The sequence below is a fragment of the Macaca thibetana genome, chromosome 19, assembly GCF_024542745.1.
Source record: "Macaca thibetana thibetana isolate TM-01 chromosome 19, ASM2454274v1, whole genome shotgun sequence".
Classification (NCBI taxonomy): domain Eukaryota; kingdom Metazoa; phylum Chordata; class Mammalia; order Primates; family Cercopithecidae; genus Macaca; species Macaca thibetana.
Genome location: NC_065596.1, coordinates 11,997,653 through 12,012,035, shown reverse-complemented (window position 1 = coordinate 12,012,035; position 14,383 = coordinate 11,997,653). Strand labels below are relative to the sequence as shown.

Genomic DNA, 14,383 nt, shown 5'->3' with positions numbered 1-14,383 from the left:
GGATTTATCCCAGGGTGCAGGGTTGGTTCAACATATGCAAATCAATTAATGTGAGACATCGTATCAACAAAATGAAGGACAAAGACCATACTATCATTTCAATGGATGCTCAAAAAGCATTTGATAAAATTCAACATCTCTTCATGATAAAAACCCTCAAAAAACTGAGTATAGAAGGAACATGCCTCAACATAATAAAACCCGTATGTGGGCCAGGTGTGGTGGTTCATGTCTGTCATCCCAGCACTTTGGGAGGCCGAGGTGGGTGGATCATTTGAGGTCAGGAGTTCGAGACTATCCTGGCTAACATGGTGAAATGCTGTCTCTACTAAAAATACAAAAAATTAGCGGGGTGTGGTGACGGGCGCCTGTAGTCCCAGCTACTCGGGAGGTTGAGGCAGGAGAATGGTGTGAACCCAGGAGGTGGAGCTTGCAGTAGCTGAGATCGCGCCACTGCACTCCAGCCTGGGAAACAGAGCAAGACTCTGTCTCAAAAAAAAAAAACACCATATATGACAGACCCATAGCTAGTATCATACTGGATAGGCAAAAACTGAAAGCCTTTCCTCTAAGATCAAGAACACAACAAGGATGCCCACTTTGCCACTGTTATTCAACATAGTACTAGCTGAAGCAATCAGACGAAAGAAAGAAAGAAAGGGCATCCAAATGGGAAAGGAAGAAAGCAAATTATCCTTGTTTGCAAATGATATAATCCTATATCTGGAAAAAACTCAAGACTCCACCAACCAGCACTTTGGTAGGCCAAGGCAGGCGGATCACAAGGTCAGGAGTTTGAGACCAGCCTGGCCAATATGGTAAAACCTCATCTCTACTAAAAATACAAAACTTAGCTGGGCATGGTGACGTGCACCTGTACTCCCAGCTACTCAGGAGGCTGAGGTAGAAGAATTGCTTGAACCCAGGAGGCGGGGTTGCAGTGAGCCGAGATCGTACCACTGCACTCCAGCCTAGGCGACAGAGACTCTGTCTCAAAAAATAAAAATAAAAAAGACTCCACCAAAAAACTATTAGAACTGATAACTCAACTCAGTAAAGTTCCAGGATACAAAATCAACATACAAAAATCAGTAGCATTTCTATATGCCAACAGCAAACAATTTTAAAAAGAAGTCATTAAAGTAATCCCATTTATAATAGCTACAAATAAAATTAAATACCTAGGAATTAACTTACCCAAAGAAGTGAAAGATACCTACAATGAAAGCTATAAGACATTGATGCAAGAAATTGAAGAGGACACAAAAAATGAAAAGATACTCATGTTCATGCATTGGAAGAATCACTATTGTTAAAATGTCCACACTAACTAAAGCAATCTAGAGATTTAATACAATCCCAATCAAAATACCAATGACGCTCTTCACAGAAATAGAAAAAACCATCCTAAGATGTATGTGGAACCAAAGAAGACCCAGAAGAGCCAAGCTATCCTAAGCAAAAAGTACAAAACTGAAGGAATCATATTACCTGACTTTAAATTATTTAAATATGACTATAAATCATATTATCTAACTTTAGAGCTACAGTAACCATAATGGCATGGTACTGGAATAAAAACAGACGCAAAGATCAGTGGAGCAGAACAGAGAAGCCAGAAATAAATCCATACATCTATGGTGAAGTCATTTTTGACAAAGGTGCCAAGAACATACACTGGGAAAACGACAGTCTCTTCAGTAAAGAGACTGGGAAAACTGGATATCCATATGCAAAATAATGAAACAGACCCCTCTCTCTCACCATACACAAAAAGCAAATCAAGATCAGTTATAGACTCAAATCTAAGACCTTAAACTATGAAACTACTAAAAGAAAATATAGGGAAATTCTCCAGAACATTGGAGTGGGCAAATATTTCTTGAGTAATATCCTACAAGCACAGGCAACCAAAGCAAAAATAGATAAAGGGGTCACATTAAGTAAAGAGCTTCTGTACAACAAAGTGAAAAGACAAGCTACAGAATGGGAGAAAATATTTGCAGACTACCCATCTGACAAGGAATTAGTAACCAGAATATAGGCCAGGCGCAGTGGCTCACGCCTGTAATCCCAGCACTTTGGGAGGCCGAGGCGGGAGGATCACGTGGTCAGGAGTTTGAGACCAGCCTGACCAACATGGAGAAACCCTGTCTCTACTAAAAATACAAAATTAGCTGGGCGTGGTGGCACATGCCTGCAATTCCAGCTACTCCGGAGGCTGAAGCAGGAGAATCGCTTGAACCCATGAGGCAGAGGTTGTGGTGAGCTGAGATTGCACCATTCCACTCCAGCCTGGGCAACAAGAGGGAAACTCCATCTCAAAAAAACAAAAACAAAAACAACTTTTTAAAAAACCCCAGAATATATAAGGAGCTCCAAAAAAATCTATAGAAAAAAATCCAATAATCGGATTAAAAATGGGCAAAAGATCTGAAAAGACATTTCTCAAAAGAAGGCATGCAAATGGCAAACAGTTATACGAAAAGGCCAACATCATTGATCATCAGAGAAATGCAAATCAAAACTATTATACAATGAGAAATCATCTCACCCCTGTTAAAATGACTTTTATCCAAAAGTCAGGCAGTAACAAATGCTGGCGAGGATGTGGAGAAAAGGGAACCTTTGTACACCGTTTTTCAGTTTTCTTGCACTGCCATGCTTGGGTGGGTTTTTTCTTGACTTTCAGTATAGTTTTTCTCCCTTCTGTAGTCTGAGAGAATCCAGAAGGCAAGAATCAATACCCCTCAACACCAGCAAATGATTAGGTGACCCCAAGTATCCCCAAAGGAATGGAAACTGGGGTTGGGGAAGAAAAGCTGGGTGCCCCAGGGGTTCGTTATTTATTTGAGGGGGATACCAGGAGACTCTTTCTTTTTTTTTTTTTTTTTTTTTTTTTTGAGACGGAGTCTCGCTCTGTCACCCAGGCTGGAGTGCAGTGGCCGGATCTCAGCTCACTGCAAGCTCCGCCTCCCAGGTTCACACCATTCTCCTGCCTCAGCCTCCCGAGTAGCTGGGACTACAGGCGCCTGCCACCTCGCCCGGCTAGTTTTTTGTATTTTTTAGTAGAGACGGGGTTTCATCGTGTTAGCCAGGATGGTCTCGATCTCCTGACCTCGTGATCCACCCGTCTCGGCCTCCCAAAGTGCTGGGATTACAGGCTTGAGCCACCGCGCCCGGCCAGGAGACTCTTTCTAGCCCAGGGTATCCAGCTGCTCCCCTGAGAGGCTCCAAACCCCATCTCTGAGAAGATAACCCAGGAGCCCATAATTCACTAGATCCTCCAAGAGACTTGGCAGCTGTGGGCATCCTGGGTCAGCCTCAGGCAGTTCTGAAATCCAGGACCAGGGAAGGATAGAGGGTGGGCTGAGGACACATCACCCCGTCAAGTTTCCAAAAAGGAACCTCAACCCAAAGACATTCTGATAAGCTGCCTGTGCCTAGGGAAGATGAAAGGAGGGGCACAAAGGTTTTTTGTTTTTTTTTTGTTTTTTTTTGTTTTTTTGAGACGGAGTCTCGCTCTGTCGCCCAGGCTGGAGTGCAGTGGCGCGATCTCGGCTCACTGCAAGCTCCGCCTCCCGGGTTCACGCCATTCTCCTGCCTCAGCCTCCCGAGTAGCTGGGACTACAGGCGCCCACAACCGCGCCCGGCTAATTTTTTGTATTTTTAGTAGAGACGGGGTTTCACCGTGGTCTCGATCTCCTGACCTTGTGATCCGCCCGCCTCGGCCTCCCAAAGTGCTGGGATTACAGGCGTGAGCCACCGCGCCCGGCCAAGCACAAAGGTTTTTTACGGTAGAGCGCCAGGTGCTTCCTCTCTGCTTTCCTCTCAGAGGAAAAGTCCACAAAGAGAAAACAAATCTCTCAAAAAGAGCCATCCATTGCTTTGTAGGGAAAAATGAATAAACAATTCTAATACCGTGTTTGTTGAAAATGTAGAATGAAGGACAAAACGCTGATAAAGTTGGCTGGATGTGGTGGCTCACGCCTATAATTCCAGCACTTTGTGAGGCTGAGGTGGGCAGATCACGAGGTTAAGAGATCGACACCATCCTGGCTAACATGGTGAAACCTCGTCGCTACTAAAAATACAAAAAATTAGCTGGGCGTGGTGGTGCGCGCCTGTAATCCCAGCTACTTGGGAAGCTGAGGCAGGAGAATTGCTTGAACCCAGGAGGCAGAGGTTGCAGTGAGCTGAGATCGCACCACTGCACTCCAGCCTGGCGACAGAGCGAGAGTCCGTCTCAAACAAACAAACAAAAAGCCAACGATATCCTTTGTTTTATAGGGAAAAACGAATAAGCAATTCTAATACTGTATTTGTTGGAAATGTAGAATGACGGACAAAAACCTGATAAAGTTGTGAATTGGAGAGGGAAAGCTGGTCTTTGGAAATGCAGGGAGGAATTTATTCCCAGCCCCTGTATGAGGGCCGGGGTCGTGTCTTTGGGACCCTGCTTCCCACACTTTTAGAAGACCTGGAGGGAAACCAGTACCCCAGGGAAAGATGACGGACTGAAGATCCCACAGGCCACAGCTCCTCCCACACGAACCGCACACCCGAAGCGGGATTCCCCCCATGACTCTCCAGTGTCCCCGGCACAATCTGGAGACATGCGGGGCTGCGGGTGCGGGGCTGGGGCCGCAGGCGCCACGCACGGACGGGACAGGACGCCCGGGGTCCCGGCTGCCGGCCCAGACCCACCTTGCAGCCGAAGGGTCTTGAGCAGGGGAACTCAAGTCCCAGACCCCGAAGTCGCTGCGGGGAGGCCCGGGTCCTTCCACAGCTGGATCCGGCCGATTCCAACCAGCCCCTCCTCCAAGTCTAGGAACTCCAGGCCCCGCACACGCACCGTATCCTGGCTTTCAGGTGACCTGGCTTCCTTACTACGCTACGCCTCCTTTGGTCAGAGCTAGTCACAGCACGACAGAAGCTGCAGCGGCACCACCTGTGGCGTCCCCGGCAGAAATGACCTGACCCGCCGACTTGTTGACCGTTGCCCAGGCATCCTGACGGCACACCTGATTGGACTGCTCAGAGCACGCCCCAGCGCCGCTGATTGGATAGATTCGGACTCCACCCCCTGCGTCATAGAAGTCATCTAATAGGTGGCAGAAGGGAGCCGGATTGATAAGCTGTAGCGGCAGCCAATAGCAGGCCCAGCTTCCTCCTGGCAACCAAACCAGGGTCTGCTGGAGGTATCAACACTATTGTCCACAAGGTTTCCAGAACTACTACTGGCCTTTGTCCTGTACTCGGTGGGCCCTTTCTGCCTCTTCCAGGTCACAGATGTGCACAAGGAATTACAGACTCAGTGTCCAATGGGGACATCTCCTTCCCTCAGAGCAAGAGGGAAGCCGAGTCCAAACCAGGCCACACTGGAACAGCGGGGAGGCCCTGATGTCCTCGAAGGATCAGGAATTTGGGATGGGGCAGTTGGTGCCATGGCCAAGCCATTCTCTCACCTTATCTCTCAGTCTACTCATTTTCAGCCCAGAAAAAACAAACAAAAAAACCCAACCAAACAACAACAACAACAACAAAACATGCCAACATGGGAATAAAATAAAGGCATGGAAAAATTATTAAATGCATAGTTGTATGGCAGCATTATTCCATAAGGCAATCAAAAGGAAAGCAAACATTTGAACTAGCTCAGGCAAGCAGCCTTTTTCACCCACAGTTCACATGGAAAACCTGCATTCAGGTTTGACATAATCTTGGAAGTCAGACTCTGACTACTAAAATGAATGTCCAGAGTCAATCAGACCCTCCTCATGAGGTAGGGAAACCTAAGGATTTAAATCTGGGAGCTCAACATGCCCTCATGTACCCTCCACACAGTGTGGAAAAGCTGCCTCCTTCAAGACCTTCATTTACACCTGCAGGAGACTCTTACCTGGAGTCAGTTTAAGGTTCTAACCTACATAAACTATCAACTACATACATCCTTTCTCCAGGAGACAACCAAAATGAGTCTTTATCTGAGCCCGACCATCCCAGATTTACTTCATATATACAAATTACAGTTGGACCACAGTGACCCTATGTATGCCAAAACACGTTGCCCAGAAAATAATCACAGCCTGATAAAGGACAGAACACCCCAAGCATGTCTTCACATGAATCTTTTGCTTTCCAAGGCTCTGCTTCTCAGAATCTGCACCCCTATAGCTGTTCTGAGCAACCGGAGGCCACCTACAGAGACAGCAGGCTGCCCAGAAAGCCACATGGGGAGTTCCATTTCCCTCCCTTTGCAGGCTCCAGACTGGCCTCAGGTTGGAGTCACTACAAGGAGTTCCACTGACTCCCTTTCTGGAAAATGACTCAAACCAGTTTTCTGGAGGACTATATGCAATGATAGACATGAAGATTACATGTTCAATTTGCTTTTGTTTACATGATTTACCTTTTTTGTTTGTTTTTGAGAAAGGGTCTTGGTCTGTCACCCATGCTTAATCTTGACTCACTGCAACCTCCACCTCCTGGGCTCAAGCGATCCTTCCACCCCAGCCTCCTGAGTAGCTGGGACGACAGGTGTGCACCAACATGCTTGGCTAATATTTAAATTTTTTGTAGAAATGAGGTCTCACTATATTGCCCAGGCTGGTCTCAAACTCCTGAATTAAAGCAATTCTTCTGACTCAGCCTCCCAAAGTGCTGGGATTACAGGCGTGAGCCACTGTGCCTGGCTGATGTAACTTTTCATAGGTTAAGAAAGTGATTAACCCTGTGAACCACAGTTGGACTTCACTGACTCTCAAAACTTGTAGCTAATTATTTTTATTTTATTTTATTTTGAGACAGAGTTTCGCTCTTTTTGCCCAGGCTGGACTACAATGGCGTGATCTCGGCTCACCACAACCTCTACCTTCTGGGTTCAAGTGATTCTCCTGCCTCAGCCTCCCAAGTAGCTGGAATTACAGGCATGCAGCACCACCCTGGCTAATTTTGTATTTTTAGTAGAGACGGGGTTTCTCCATGTTAGTCAGGCTGGTCTTGAACTCCCAACCTCAGGTGATCTGCCCGCCTCGGCCTCCCAAAGTGCTGAGATTACAGGCATGAGCCACAGTGCCCAAAGTGAATTGTTAATTTAATTTTATGTTGCCTTAACATCCATTTTAAATACAAGTGTAACTTTCTCATACCAGAAGGGGTTTATTCACTGTTAACACAGTTTCCAGTTCTCCACCTCCTCCCAGTTCCTCAATGTAGTGAATCCATATATCTGCCTTAGACAACTGATTCCCAGTGACCACCTCACTATAGGACAGCTAGATGAAACATTCTCACTGACCCCACTGAACCCCCACGCTTCGTATGAACTGTGTAGGTGTGTCAGTGACCACCTCTCAGTCACTTTGTGACCTCCTTGAACTTGTGCCTGCTTGCTTTAAACCCACCAATTAAAATTCCCTAGGGGAAACTTTTTTTTTTTTTTTTTTGAGTGGGTGTCCTGCTCTGTCTCCCAGGCTGGAGAGCAGTGGCGCGATATCAGCTCACTGCAACCTCTGCCTCCCAGGTTCAAGCGATTCTCCTGCCTCAGCCTCCCGAGTAGCTGGGACTACAGGTGCCCGCCACCACACCCGGCTAATTTTTTGTATTTTTAATGGAGATGGGGTTTCACCATGTTAGCCAGAATGGTCTTGATCTCCCGACCTCATGATCCGCCCACCTCCACCTCCCAAAGTACTGGGATTACAGGCGTGAGCCACCTCGCCCAGCCATACCCCTAGGGGGGAACTTTCAATAACACCCTGGACTCTAATAAAGGTACTGACCCATGGATTCAGCCATTTCTCCCTCTCTCTCCATGTGGTCCCTGACTTCTGTGTGTGTGGTCTCCATGTGTGCTGTGTATCCTCCAGGACCTGTAAGTAATAAAATCCTTATTTCCATCTTATGTCTCTCGTAATCATTGAAAGATCCTAATTTTAAAGATCCTAAATTAGAACACTTGGTGTAGTTGGCAGGATACAGAGTGATTCTCATGATTAGCACAAGATATCTTTGAGTTGCTATAGCTTATTAACATCATAAATCATTTGGGCAACCACACTGGTGAGGCAGTAGTGTTTGCTGTAATAAATGAAAGAGAGACTAAAAAACAATATGAGACCAGGCACGGTGGCTCACGCCTGTAATCCCAGCACTTTGGGAGGCCAAGGCAGGCAGATCACGAGGTCAGGATATCAAGACCATCCTGGCTAACACGGTGAAACCCCCGTCTCTACTAAAAATACATTTAAAAAAAAATAGCTAGGCATGGTGGCACGTGCCTGTAGTCCCAGCTACTCATGAGGCTGAGGCTGGAGAATCACTTGAACCCAGGAGGCGGAGGTTACAGTGAGCCGAGATCACGCCACTGCACTCCAGCCTGGGTGACAGGGTGAGACTCTGTCTCAAAAAAAAAAAAAAAAGAAAAAGAAAAAAAAGAAAGATCAACAAAATGAAGAGTTTTTTTTAAAAAAGATAAAATCAACAAAACTCTGACTCACTAGATAAAAATAGCAGATTCAAATAAATAAAATCAGAGGTGAAAAAAGGAGTTGGCTGGGTGTGATGGCTCACGCCTATAATCCCAACACTTTAGAAGGTCAAGGAGGGTGGATCACTTGAGGTCAGGAGTTTGAGACAAGCCTGGCCAACATGGTAAAACCCCGTCTCTACTAGAAATACAGAAAATTAGCTGGCCACGGTGGCGCATGCCTGTAATCCCAGCTACTCAGGAAGCTGAGACAGGAGAATCACTTGAACCCGGGAGGGGGAGGTTGCAGTGAGCAGAGATTGCACCACTGCACTCCAGCCTGGGCAAGAGAGTGAGACTCTGTCTCAAAAAAACAACAACAACAAACGGGGTCATTGCAACTTAACACTAAAGAAATACAAAGAATTCTAAAACAGACTATTATGAACAACTACAGGCCAACGAATTGGAAAACCTAGAAGAAAGGGGTAAGTTCCTGGGCACGTACAACCTATCAAAATTGAGTCATGAAGAAATGGAAAATCTGAACAGACTAATAAGAAGTAATGAGGTTAAATCAGTAATAAAGTGTCCCATCAAAGAAAAGCCCAGAACCTGATGGCTTCACTGCTGAATTCTACCAAACACACACAACTAAAAAGTACAGGCCAATATCCCTGATTAATATAGATGCAAAAATTATCGACAAAATACATGCAAACTGAATTCAACAGCACACTGAAAAGACCATTCACCCTGACCAAGTGGGATGCATCCCATGGGTGTAGGGATACTTCAACATATGGAAACCAATAAACGTGACACATCACAGTAACATAATCAACAAGAAAAAAGTATCATTTCAATATATGCAGAAAATGATTCGATAACATTCCATATAATTCATGATAAAAACTCACAACAGGCCGGGCATGGTGGCTCATGCCTGTAATCCCAGCACTTTGGGAGGCCGAGGCGGGTGGATCACGAGGTCAGGAGATCGACACCATCCTGGCTAACACGGTAAAACCCCATCTCTACTAAAAATACAAAAAAAAAAAAAAAAATTTAGCCGGGTGTGGTGGCAGGCACCTGTAGTCGCAGCTACTCGGGAGGCTGAGGCAGGAGAATGTCATGAACCAGGGAGGCGGAGCATGCAGTGAGCCGAAATCGTGCCACTGCACTCCAGCCTGGGTGACAGAGCGAGACTGTCTCAAAAAAAAAAAAAAAAACCTCACAACACACTGGGCGCGGTGGCTCACACCTGTAATCTCAGCATTGTGGGAAGCCAAGGCAGGTGGATTACGAGGTCAAAAGATCAAGACCATCCTGGCCAACATGGTGAAACCCCATCTCTACTAAAAATACAAAAAATTAGCTGGGCGTGGTGGCGCACACCTGTAGTCCCAACTACTCGGGAGGCTGAGGCAGGAGGATCACTTGAACCCAGGAGGTGGAGATTGCTGTGAGCCAAGATTGCGCCACTGCACTGCAGCCTGGTGACACAGTGAGACTCTGTCTCGAGGGGAAAAAAAAAACTCACAACGAATTATGTATAGAAGGAACATACCTCGACACAGTAAAAGCTTTATATGACAAACCCACAGCAAACATCATACTGAACAGGAAAAAATGGAAAGCTTTCTCTCTAATATCTGGAATAAGATAAGCATTCCTACCACTTCTATTCAGTTTTGTACTGGAAGCCCTAATCAGAATTATTAGACAAAAAAGAACAAAAGAGGAAGGGAGGGAAGGAAGGAGAAAAGCCATCCAAATTGGAAAGAAGAAGTAAAATTATATTTTTGCAGACAAGATTGTACATGTAGAAAACCCTAAACACACCACCAAAAAATTGTCAGAACTAAAACAAATTCAGCAAAGTTGCAGGATATGAAAATCAACACATAAAAATCAGTAGTGGTCCCAGCCTGGCCAATATGGTGAAAAACCCCATCTCTACTAAAAATACAAAAAAAAAAAAAAATTAGCCGGGTGTGGTGGCGGATGCCTGTAGTCCCAGCTACTTGGAAGGCGGAGTGTTTCTATATGCCAACAGCAAACTATTAGAAAAAGGAATCAAGAAACCAATCCCATATATGATAGCTACAAAAACAAAATATTTAGCAATAAATATAACCAAAGAGGTGAAAGAGCTCTACGATGAAAACTATAAAATCCTGGTGAAATAAATGAAGAGTACACAAATAAATGCGAAGATATTCTGTGTTTATGGACTGAAAGAATTTTTTTTTTTTTTTTTTTTTTTTGAGACACGATCTCACTTTGTCACCCAGGTTGGAATGCAGTGCTGTGATCACAGCTCACTGCAGCCTTGATCTTCCAGGCTCAAGTGACCTCGCTGCCTCAAATGGGACTACAGGCACACACCACCACGCCCAGCTAATTTTCTAAAAATTTATTGTAGAGACGAGGTCTCACTATGTTTCCTAGGCTGGTCTCAAACTACTGGGCTCAAGTGATCCTTCTGCCTCAGCCTGCCAAAGGGCTGGGAATACCGATGTGAGCCACCATGCCCACCTTAGAATATTCTTCGAATGTCCATACCACCCAAAGCAATTCACAGATTCAAGTGTGATCCCTATCAAAATATGAAAGCCATACTTCACAGAAATCGAAAAAATTATCCTAAAATTCATATAGAACCACAAAAATAGCCAAAGCAATCTTGAGTCTGACTTCATAATAGACTACAAAAAAAGCAACCAAAAAAGCACCGTACTAACATAAACACAGACACATAGACCAATGGAACAGAATAGAGAAACCAGAAATAAATCCACACACTTACCAACAATTTTTGACGAAGGTGCCAAAAACACAGATTGGAGAAAGGACAGTCTCTTCAATGAATGGTGATGGGAAAACTGGATTATCAACATGCAGAAAATTGAAACTGGACCCCCATCTTTCACCATATACAACAATTCACTCAAAATGGATTACGGACTTACATGTAAGACTTTGAAACTACTAAAAGAAAACATAGAGGAAAATTCTACATGACCTCGTCTGTGCAAGGATTTTGTGGGTAAGAACTCAAACACACAGGCAACAAAAGCAAAAATAGACATAAGATTACACCAAACATCTCAATCCCAGTGTATCTCACTCATCCCGCCTCTGGGAGTTACTCTGGGGCAGTCTCTGGCTGGATTCATCTTTCTCTGTGCTCCACGCAGACCTAGTACCAAGGGGACTAGAAGCAGCATTTACTTGTTCACCAAAAAAAGGGGGATCCGCAGGACGGTGCTGCAGTTCAGGCTGTGGCCATGCTCGGGCATCAGTAGACAGGTAAAATGTAAAAAGCCAACCCACAGGTGGTGCATAGTGAGGTGCTTGACAGTATTCTGTCTAAAGTGTTTCGTTTTGCTTTGTTTTTTTTGAGACAGGGTCTCACTCTATCATGCAGGTTGGAGTGCAGCAGCGTGATCTCAGCCCACTGCAACCTCCGCTTCCCAGGTTCAGGTGATTCTCCTGTCTCAGCCTCCCAAGTAGCTGGAATTACAGGCGTGTACCACCACGCCCAGCTAATTTTTATATTTTTAGTAAAGACGGGGTTTCAACATGTAGGCCAGGATGGTCTTGAACTCCTGACCTCAAGGTATCTGCCCACCTCGGCCTCCCAAAGTGCTAGGATTACAGGCGTGAGTCAACGTGCCTGGGCATAAAGTGTTTTCATTAGTATTCATATTGTGGTATTATTGTCATCATCATCATTTTCATAAAGTAGAAAGTAAAACTTCTCTCAATGGTATCCACAATTTACACTGCAGATGTAACTATTCCTTGAGAACAAGATAAAAACTGGCCTGGGAAACAGAACTAAAGCTTGTAACTTAGTTCTGTGATTACTATACTGATTTCTTCTATGGTTGCTTATTCTTCTATACCCTGTAAGCAAATTCCGTGATTATTAGTTTTGGGTGATTCATGCCTTCCTCATTAGAAAGAACAATTTGGTTTATTATGCTATCTTCCATGCATTTCTCCAACACCAGTCACTATTTCAGTCAGACCATGAAGAAAAATATTTTTGGAAATGGAAATTTGATGTTCTGTCATTTAAAGATACTTCATGAAATCCACTCCAAGACGGATCACTTGCTTCATTTCCTCACAGAGCTTTTTTTTTTTTTTTTTGAGATGCAGTCCCACTCTGTCACCCAGGCTAGAGTGCAGTGGCGTGATCCTGGCTCACTGCAACCTCTGCCTGCCGGGTTCAAGCAATTCTCCTGCCTCAGCCTCCCGAGTAGCTGGGATTACAGGCGCGCACCACCATGCCCGGCTAATTTTTTGTATTTTTAGTAGAGACGGGGTTTCCCCATGCTGGCCAGGCTGGTCTCGATCTCCTGACCTCGTGATCCACCTGCCTCAGCCTCCCAAAGTGCTGGGATTACAGGCATGAGCCACCATGCCCAGCCCATTTATTTCTTTATTGTGCAAGCAGTGACTTCTTATTTCTCCACTGCTTTTTTTTTTTTAGGAGTCTTTCTCTGTCACATAGGCTGGAGTGCAGTGGCATGATCTCAGCTCACTGTAACCTCTGCCTCCCAGGTTCAAGCAATTCTCTTGCCGCAGCCTCCTGAGTAGCTGGAATTACAGGTGTGCACCACCGTACCCAGCTGATTTTTCTATTTTTAGTGGAGATGGGGTTTCGCTACGTTGGCGAGGCTGGTCCTGAACTCCTGGCCTTAAGTCATCTGCCTGCCTCAGCCTCCCAAAGTGCTGGGATTACAGGTGTGAGCCACCACACCAGGCCTGGCTCTCCATTTCTTGAACAACACTTTTACCCCAGGTACAGAATTAGTGGTCAATAGTTACACATTACCTATTATATAAACTTTCCATACCTAAGAAGTTCTCTCCCACCTTTTCTGGACACTATATGCTGCTACTTTCTTCTCATATTCTTAAAGATCTGTTTCTGAGGAAAAAATTTCTATTTGCTTAAATTATCAGATATATATTTGATATATATGTCGGTGAATAGTGTGCAGAGGAAATTAAAATTATCCATCCTCAATAAAGGGAGGTGGTTATCACAGGCCCTGGCTCTGGGAGTGGGGTCCAGGTCTACAGTGAAGGGGGCAGGAGACAGGGGAGTCAATCCTGGGTATCAAATCTAAATGCCTACTAATGGACTGTGTAGGGACAGGTCCCTCATGGGTAGAAAAATGAAAAAAAAAAAAAAACAGTGCTGAAAACAAGTAGGAAAGAGACCTAGAGAATAGGCACAGTGACTCACGCCTGTAACCCCGGCACGGCACTATGGGAGGCCGAGGCAGGCAGATCACTTGAGATCAGCAGTTCAAGACCAGCCTGGCCAACATGGCGAAACCCCATCTCTACTAAAAATACAAAAATTAGCTGGGTGTGGTGGTGCACACTTGTAATCCCAGCTACTCAAGAGGCTGAAGCGTGAGAATCACTTGAACCCGGGAGGCGGAGGGTGCAGTGAGCCAAGATCTCGCCACTGCACTCCAGCTTGGGGGACAGAAAAAGAGAGAGACCTAGAGTATCTTGGTACCCTGAAGGTCCCACAAAGTCTGTGCAGTACTGTAGCCTTTTTCCCCTTTTGTGTAAAACATACATAAAATTCATCATCATAATTAAGTGTGCAGTTCAGTGCCATTAAGAACATTCATACTAGTGTGCAACCATCACCACCATCCATCTCTAGAACCCTTTTTATTTTGCAAAATTGAAACTCTATGCCCATTAAATATCCATCATCCAATTTCCCTAACCCATGGCAAATGGTATTGTACTTTTTCTATCAATATGACTACTCTAGATACCTGATATAAGTAGAATCATAACAGTATTGTCTTTGTATGAATGGCCCATTTCACTTAGCATGTCAAGATTCATCTTGCAGCATATGTGAAA

At 45.0% G+C, this 14,383-nt stretch overlaps 3 protein-coding genes across 3 annotated transcripts in view; 1 reads left to right on the top strand and 2 right to left on the bottom strand.

Moving 5' to 3' along the window:
• GET3 (guided entry of tail-anchored proteins factor 3, ATPase) overlaps positions 1 to 14,383 on the top strand; it is a 422,808-nt gene that overhangs the window by 192,538 nt on the left and 215,887 nt on the right. The gene's annotated exons all lie outside the window — the stretch shown is intronic.
• The window catches only part of LOC126942542 (zinc finger protein 709), a 143,994-nt gene that overhangs the window by 24,042 nt on the left and 105,569 nt on the right, over positions 1 to 14,383 (bottom strand). The window lies entirely within an intron of this gene.
• The window catches only part of LOC126942481 (zinc finger protein 44), a 414,080-nt gene that overhangs the window by 397,796 nt on the left and 1,901 nt on the right, over positions 1 to 14,383 (bottom strand). The gene's annotated exons all lie outside the window — the stretch shown is intronic.